Source organism: Acomys russatus, chromosome 20 (assembly GCF_903995435.1).
Source record: "Acomys russatus chromosome 20, mAcoRus1.1, whole genome shotgun sequence".
Lineage (NCBI taxonomy): Eukaryota > Metazoa > Chordata > Mammalia > Rodentia > Muridae > Acomys > Acomys russatus.
Window position 1 is genome coordinate 39,727,662 of NC_067156.1, and position 8,258 is coordinate 39,735,919.

General features: G+C 39.6%; 1 pseudogene; it reads left to right on the top strand.

Moving 5' to 3' along the window:
- Positions 1-2,216, top strand: part of LOC127204259 (uncharacterized) — a 28,479-nt pseudogene extending 26,263 nt beyond the window's left edge.
- Positions 2,217-8,258: the final 6,042 nt, after the last annotated feature.

An 8,258-nucleotide genomic window follows, 5' to 3' on the forward strand; every position in this document is an offset into this window, starting at 1 on the left:
GCTAATTAACATCCTATTCCAAGTTGATAATAGATTGTCTATAGATATCAGTACATTTAGAATACTCAGAACATGTAAACACATAAACGATATATTTCTTGTCAGAAATCAAAATTCAAAAACAATTTCACAAATGTTTATGCCTTCATGTTTTAAACAACAAAATAGCGCAATCTCACCATTGACTTGATGCCTTGCTCTTGCCCCCACTAAGATCAAGGGAATGAATTCAAGCAACACAGACAGCCCTTACCACACCATTGTTTCAATACTCAGGAGTTAATATTGTTTATGTTTTTAAAAGCGAATCAACGGAAATTCTATTAACTTTTTGATCGAAAGCCCAACAGTGCTTGCCAAGTCCTCAGAAAGTGGATAACTGTGGGTATGTAACAGGGGTTAAAAAAAAAGGGAGAGAGAGAGAGAGAGAGAGATCATTATTTAAGATTGGTTTTATTTTCATTGAAGTCATACTGTTTCGGTTATTTTATTTGTTATTTTCTCTTTTAAAAGTTGAATAAGAAAGATAAGCACCCTGTTGGTATCTGTATCGCTAGATTTAGAAAATTTGATAATTTCACTAGATCCAGGCAAATGATGGAAACTGAGGCATTTCAACCTTTAAAATGCTTCTACCATGTGTATAAGAGCAGTCCAAGAAAAGTGACATAGATAAAAATTATTCCTTAAGATTATAATATAATTACATTATTTCCCACTTTTCTTTCTTCCCTCTAAATCCTCCCATATACCCATTTGCACTCTTCAAGTTCATGACCTCCTTTTGTTGTTATATAATGTATGCCTCTTCCTCTCTCTCTCTCTCTCTCTCTCTCTCTCTCTCTCTCTCTCTCTCTGTGTGTGTGTGTGTGTGTGTGTGTGTGTGTGTGTGTGTGTGTGTGTGTGTGTTTCCTCCCCTGTGTGCACATGTGGAGATCATAGGAGGATGTTGGGTATTTTGTTCTATAATCTTCACCTTATTCCCTTGGACAGGATCTCTCTCTGACAGTAAGCCTCAGGCATTCTCCTGTCTGCCTCGCTACAGTGCTGAGATTGCAAGCACCTGGGCATTCTTGGGTACTGGGGATTGGAGTTCAGGCTCTCACACAAGTGTGGCAAAGCACTCTCAGCCACTGAACCATCCGCGGTACCACCATCCCTCTCCTTGCTGTAGCTTCTAACATTTTACGTTATATTCAGACCCTGTTCATTCTTAACACACATAGCAAGGTAAGGTAGACTTTGATGAGCTCTGAGTTTCACAAGGAAAATTTAAAAGGACGACTGTTACATCCAAACCTGAGCAATTACATTATTTATCACCAGACTACCTATTAACCACTTTCCTCTGGGAAAATGAAAGTCTAGAAGTAGCTTTAATTCTGAAGAGCATAGAGAAAAGGAGGAACCAGGATAACCATATCGTAACACTTTAAACACCCGAAACCCCATTATCTATATTCATCTTGATGAACTACAACCCACGGTTACTTCAAGCCCAGTTATGTCTGTCTGTTTTATCTACCTGCCCATTGGCGCACCTTTTTGTGATCCAAATCATAACAACAAAAGATCCCCAGAAAGGGGGTTCCTAAATGGGATGAACCAGGACTGACAATTTGGTTAAACAAATAAGAAAAGTGGGGCCTACTCAATATTTTGTGCAGCTGGTAAGGTCTGAAAGGAACAGCATTCACAAAAGCGCTCTTGTCTAAGACTGCAAAGACAGAGGAATACGGCCCTCAACTCTTACCACATCCTCTTCTAGTCCTGTACATCTCTCCTACCTGCATAACCCCTTTGGCCTCCACAGACAGGTGCTTCCTCATACACTAGTATTTATTAGTGTCCTTACTAAAGATGGAATGACAGGATCACGGGTGTAACTGCAGAACCACAATCCCACAGGATGGTGAGTGACTTCCATGCACACAATACCTGAACTAACAGTCATGGCTCTTATCACATAATTGTATTTTTCTGTTTTCTTGTGTATTGCTTCACAGTTTGAATCCTTCCTGGACCTTATGGCCACTGGTGCCACATATTCACTGTTAAAGATGCAACTTAGGGCCTGCAAGATAGCAAAGGAGATAAAGGCACTTGCCATCAGGCTTGGTGACCTGACTTCGAACACCACGGTGGAAGGACAGAAACAGATCTGTAAGCTGGTGTCTGGCCTTTGTAGACGTGCTATAGCTTACGTGTACACATAAACACAAAAATAAATGTGAAGAAAACAAAAAACATATTTAAAATAAGGCAGGAATGTTTTCTTCTCCAAGTGTGCATTTGGGTACATGATTCAAATACAAAGGAAAACAAAGTTTTGTGTGTGTGTGTGTGTGTGTGTGTGTGTGTATGTGTGTGTGTGTGTGTGTGAAGGTAACAGGGTAAGAAGTAAATAAAACTTATATTGAAACACAAATACATAAAATTCCTCAATGCACTTCCTCTTACCTGGTACTCGCAGGATCTACAATCTGTACGTGTGTGTGTGTGTGTGTGTGTGTGTGTGTGTGTGTGTGTGTGTGTGTGTGTGTATTTCTGATGGTGTGAAGGCCAGACTCTCTTCTGTGGTGGTATCAGTCCTATCCATCAGAACAAACATTCTTGTTTTAGCTGGCTCTTTTTTAATAGGAATAGCAACTGAATATGAAGACTTCCTCAAAAGAATTTAGTGATCAGTATCAAAGAGAGCAAAACTTTAATTGCTTTTGTTTATCTTGCCCTGATGTGTTGGTTTTTGTCTTATCTTAGTGTGTTTTATTTTTGACATGCTTGGTTGTTATCTCTTAGAAGCCTGTTTTTTTTTCTAATGGGAGACAGAAAGGGGGTGGATCTGGAGAGGAGGGGAGGTGGGGCCGAACTGGGAGGAATAATAGGAAGGAAACTAGAGACGGGATATAATGAATAAGAAAGGAATCTATTTTCAATGAAAAAGAAATGATATAACATCATTTATTCCATACACCTTCCCAAAACCACCAGAACAGCAAGATAAACAAGAGGAAACTCCACATAGAATCAAAAAAATATTCAACTCTTTAAAGGGGAAATGATCATTTATGAAACAGCTAGCATATGTTAACTTAATAGTGTCAGGAAAGGCACAACTGACAGTGCAGCTCATGGTAAAATGTTGAGTTTTTCCTTGAAGATGAAGAGTAAGAGGGAAATGTCTGCTTTTCTCGCGTTTATTCACTGCTAGACTTGAGAGTCTAATCATTTAACAAGAAAAATAAAGACATCCAGAAGGGGAAAAGTCATCTTTATCATAAATAAAATAGCCATCTTTGTATAATATACAGTAGAATCTTCACAAAAGCAGAACTATTATGTGTGTTTAGTGACACTGCAGAATTTTGAGTTATTATAAGAACTCAACTGTGTTTCTATACACTAACGATGACCCGCCAGTCTTTGAAAGTAAAGTCAATGTAACTCACAAGATATTTGAAAAATAAGAAATATTTAGAGACAGACAGCAGGTACAAAGATCTGTACATTGAAAGCCACAAAATGGTGAGAAAAAGAGGGTATAAACATGGTGGGAGAAAAAGTCTGCTCGAAGCCAGGAGACATTAAAAAAGAAAGTATGAAGAAGGCAGTTCTCATCTTTAACACTAGCACTTGCAAGGCTGAAGCAGAACAACCTTGAATAAGAGGCCAACCTCGGCTATATAACAAGATATAACCCTGTCTGTGCTACACATGAGTTATTCTCTGTCTCTGTGTCTCCATCTGTCCCTGTGTTTCCATCTGAATCTGTCTCTCCACTGTCTCTGTGTCTCCATATGTCTCTGTTTCTCCTTTCTCTATTCCCACTCCCTAACAAAAATCTACCAGTCCTTGTTTTTTTATAGATTCCATTCCATCTCATTTTAAGCACCAAGAGGCTAATTCTAAAACAAAAGTGAGAAGTTAAAAAGAACACAGCCACAACAATTTTGAAAAAGAGAAACAAAGCAAACAATATTGATTTAAAGATAGACACATTGAATAGAAGATAGAAATAACATATCTGCATCTATAAATTTAGTTGATTTTCCACAAGGTTAAGGACAAGTCAACGGAGAAAGGATAGTCTACTCAACCGATGGTGCTAGAACAAGTAAATTTTGATCCTATCTTAGAACAAAATATACAAACATTAATTGAAATTTAAAACCTACAACTAAAAAAGACCCAAGAAAAAAATAGATTTTTTTTTTAATTTTAGAAAAAGGTTTTAGAAAACAAACACAGCAAAAACTCACATTAAAGTGTACTGCATTGAAATTAAAATTTTCCATTTTAAAGGACGTTTTAGGGAGAATGAAGACACAGAAAAAATGTCTTTAAAAGACTCTTGAATGTTATCGACACTACAGTGACTGTGCCCACATTTGAAAGGACACTCAGAGTTCAACAACATGTAAACCACTAAAGTGTTATAAGTGGGAAAAAGGTGTTAGTTATCTGCTAACCAAGGATCTACTAAGAATAACAAGTGTGTAACTGAGATGATGTTTAAAATTCATCATCATTAGCCACATCACAGTGGAAAATGGCAAAATATCTACTAGGATACCCAAAATTCAAGACACCATCATATCAGTCCTTGGCAAAGGCAGAGAGGATTCCTAACTCTGGTGTACTGCTGCTGACTACATAAAACAATACCACTACTTTAAAAAGCAATTGGGTGATTTCTTACAAAGATGAGTAGATACCTGCCAGATGGTCCAGCCATCCTCCCTAGACATTCACAGGAGGTGAAAACTACATCCACTATAAGACTAAGATGCATATGCTCAGGGCAGCTTTATTAGTAATAGCCAGAAGCTGGAAATGATCCATGTGCCCATCAATATGAGCTGATAGTAACACATTTCAACACACCACTCACCAAGAAGGTGGCAATCAGTGGACACAGCAATGTGGATGAAACAAAACTATTTTTTCCAAGTGATACCCTGGGCAATGGTAGCACATGGCTTTAAAACCAGCAGGGAGGCAGATCTCTGTGTGTTCCAGGCTAGATTGTTCTACAAAGTAAGTTCCAGAACAGCCAGGGCTGCTACACAGAGAAACTCTTTCTTGAAGGGGTAAAAAGTACTGTGTGGTTCTAATTGTGGGAAATTCTAGAGAATATAATGTGAGAAGTTATCAAGGTTGACCCAGGCTGGTGGGTTGAGGTTGAAAAGGCAGGATAACAAAGCCAAGAAAGCTTGTGGAGATGATGGGCATGCTTAGTGTCTTCATTATGGTGCTGGTTTCATACATACACACACACAGACACACACACACACACACAGACAGACACACACACACAGTGTTCAATATTTGTAAAACAGCTTGTTTGCCATTCAACAGCCATGACTTATGAAATATTGGACACATTTTTAGCTTATGTATCTAATATAGAAACATACAAAATGTAATTTATTGGGGAAACTCATATATTGTGTGCCTAATGACCAGAATCATCATTATTAAACAATAACCAGCCTCCAAATATTGCAGGGAGAGGATCTGATTTTTATCTGTGTGATACAAAAGGTTGCTGGTATGTCACTGAGAACGTCATTGGGTCTGTAGACTTCCTTCAGCTGGTGTGTCACTGATCTGAAATTTCTGACATCTGAATATGATCTGCCTGTACATCACACATCTACCAATCCCCCAAATTCAGTACAATAGAATTCTTACTTATTCTCTACTAGATTTATACAAGAATTATAATCAAGTGGTCCTTTATTACCAAAAGCATCTTATAAGAGGCTAGACATTATGCTTATTTTCCTTAAAAGTATATTCTTTGGTAATTTTACACACACACACACACACACACACACTACATTTGGATTTCTCTCATCCTCCACCCTGTCTTATCTCCCTCAAGCTGATGTCAGTGCCCTATTTCCAACAAGTTCCTTTCCTATGTTGTCTTGCTTTGTTTTGTGACCCACTGAGTTTAGCCAGGGCTCTCTGAGTACAATGGCTATGAATTTTCCAGTGGAGTCTGATGGTTTCATCATCTCAAGGTAATGACTCCTCCTCACCATCCAAAAGCCCTTGTAGATAATAGTTCATCACTGAGACCCAGGAGCCCAGGAGCCCCTGCCCAATCCGTGACTGGCTGTTTTGATGTTCAGTCTTTGTTGTTGTTGTTTTGTTTTGTTTTTTGTTTGTTTGTTTGTTTTTCAAGACAGGGTTTCTCTGTATAGCCTTGACTGTCCTGGATTCACTTTGTAAACCAGGCTGGCCTCAAACTCACAGAGATCCACCTGCCTCTGCCTCCCAAGTGCTGGGATTCAAGGCATGTGCCACCACGCCCGGCCTGATGTTCAGTCTTACACAGACCCTAAACAGGCAGTCAGATCTGCAGCAAGTTCATGTTGCAAGGTTTGTAGCAAGCAAGAAGACATTTCACAGCCCCTCTCTCCACCTTCTGCCTCTTAAAATCCTTCCCAGCCCTTCTGCAACATTCCTGAGCCGTCGAGGAAGTAGTATAGCTATCTTCTTTAGGACCAAGCACTCAAGTGTCCTCTTCTCTCAGCCCCTTCAGCAGGCAACAGCCTCTGCATTCACCTCACCTCATAAAAAGAGACGTTTTCTAATTAGGGCAGAGAGGAGAGTTTGTCTATGGAGTGTAAATGTAGGTGCTGAGAAAGCAATTTGATGCAATGTCCATTTGCCTGGACAATGAGAGGTAAGTTCCCTGCTAGGGCCTATGGCCTCCCTATCCTTGAAGTTTTGACCATCTGTGTATTGCCAGGCTTAAAACCTCTCCCTGGAAGCACACTTCAATCCAATTAGAAGTGGTTGGTTGCCCTATAACAGTATTGCAACAGTGGGCATATATCTTGCTGGTCAGTGGCTATCATACTTTACAGAGTTCACAGCTGGGTAACACTCCCGATGCCTCGTCTTCCTCGGCAGCCTTCATAGTGCCTTATATATAAATCGCCACATTTAAAAGCTTGACATTAATAAAAATATAATAAGCCCACTTCATACAAACAAGAAATAAATTGGGCCTTCAGCCATTCTATAAAATTAGATAGCTCATGTTTCACATTTGACAGCATCAGAAGGAGGAAGCTGAGCCTGTATTAAAATAAAATACCCAGTGCATACCCTTGAGGACTTGGGCAATGCCTCTCGAGTTGACCAAGATCTGCATACCCAAATTAAGCCAATGTCAGATTCAACCTTAAGGTTTAATGAGTTCTCAGCCCTATGGCTCTCAAGTATCTCAGGTTTAAAAAAAAAATTGTTACTCTGTTCTGAGGTTCTTATCTTCGGATTAGATATCAGAGTCTGCTGTATGTTTTGGTTGTTCGTCTGTTTGTTTTTTATGATGTGATGCAGGAAGTAGTGGTGTCTGCCAAAGAATGATCTTTCTTTCTCCAGGGCCAGACTTTCTCCTGTGAGCCTGAGATCGTGCAAGTTGAGACTACCATCCCTGGATAGGCAGGATGCAAGTCCCTGTTCAACCTTGCTTTCAGGAAATAGAACTTCAGTCCTCACTAGCCCTGGTGCCTTGAGGCTTCCTGTCACACTGAAAGGATGGAAGTCTCAGAGAGACCAAATGAGGCCCCTGCCTCCACCAGCAAACCTCCAAACAGCAGGGACACTTAAGGAGATATGAGGAGGGAAACAATTTCCACCCCAACCCACTGCCTGCCCCAGCCTCTGGCTGCCTGAGACCAAAACTCCTGCAAAGGGTCACAGTTGCGTTTCTGAAAGAATCTTACAATCTGATGAAGAAAGTGATGGTTAAAACAGTACCTCGGCTTGCTTTTGACCTCTTTTGACCTATATGGTTTTGTGTTAATCAGCCTGCAGCTTTAGACAGTACACCTCACACCTCACAAACCATTTTCTACTCATGCTTACTGAAGAAACTTCCTTAGGCACTTTTTACTTAATCGTTTAAATCTTTTGAACCATGGGACTTGGAAGCCACCTAAAGCATGCATATACAGCTATTAAGACACTTAAAAGGCATTTCTTGAAAAACCTAACACACCCTTCTTAAGTGTGTACAGCTGTCCTTTTCCTGCCCTTCCCCCATGCCTGTGCTTAAAACCATATTAAACCTTTTCTTAATAAGCTCCAATTCTGCTTTGAAAATTAGCTAATTAGGAAACAGCAGTTTGTGCCCTCAGAAAGTATAAAAAAAAAAAAAGCAGTTATAGGTGAATGATACAACATTATTAAGGAGGGAGAAAGCTTACATATGTACTCATTGCAAATGGTAAAAGTAC